Source organism: Psammomys obesus, unplaced genomic scaffold (assembly GCF_907164565.1).
Source record: "Psammomys obesus unplaced genomic scaffold, mPsaObe1.curated_primary_1811, whole genome shotgun sequence".
NCBI lineage: Eukaryota > Metazoa > Chordata > Mammalia > Rodentia > Muridae > Psammomys > Psammomys obesus.
Window position 1 is genome coordinate 271,339 of NW_026585691.1, and position 623 is coordinate 271,961.

Sequence of the window (623 nt, forward strand, 5' to 3'; positions counted from 1 at the left end):
AAGAAAGAAAGAAAGAAAGAAAGAAAGAAAGAAAGAAAGAAAGAAAGAAAGAAAGAAAGAAAAGTTGATTAAGCTGTGGGATTTCTTGCCTTTGTTATCCATTGCATACTGGTTGAAGAAATAAAAGTAATACTATAGAAAAACAAGGTAAAATTGGATATCTTCTGACTCTATCTGGGCAATGTAAGCAAATGTGACATAGTTAGACATGCTTTCTTGTTCTACCACTCAGCACCTACACAGTATACCAGACCCCCCCCCCAGACAGCTGACACCCCACACTAAGTTCTATAGCAGCTCCCAAACTGTGGGGCCTGCAAAGTTTTTTTTCCGTACAAAACCAGAATATAAATATTTTAGGCTTTGCAACCACATATGGTCACTAGGAGCTTCCCAGCTTTACTGTAACTAGTTTAAAATGCCCTTAAAGGTATAGTATCCCAGTAAAACTTGATTTGCATAGGCAAGCAGTGTGTCTGTGGGTCGGAGTCCATCAGCCTCTGCCAAAAGGCCTAACAGAGTCTTCTGTGCTATTCAAGGATAAGGGCCTTCTACATCACCCTCAGCTTCTCAGGTAAGTGCCCTTCCTGGGCAAAGTGAATTCAGAGCCATGCTGAGGGAAT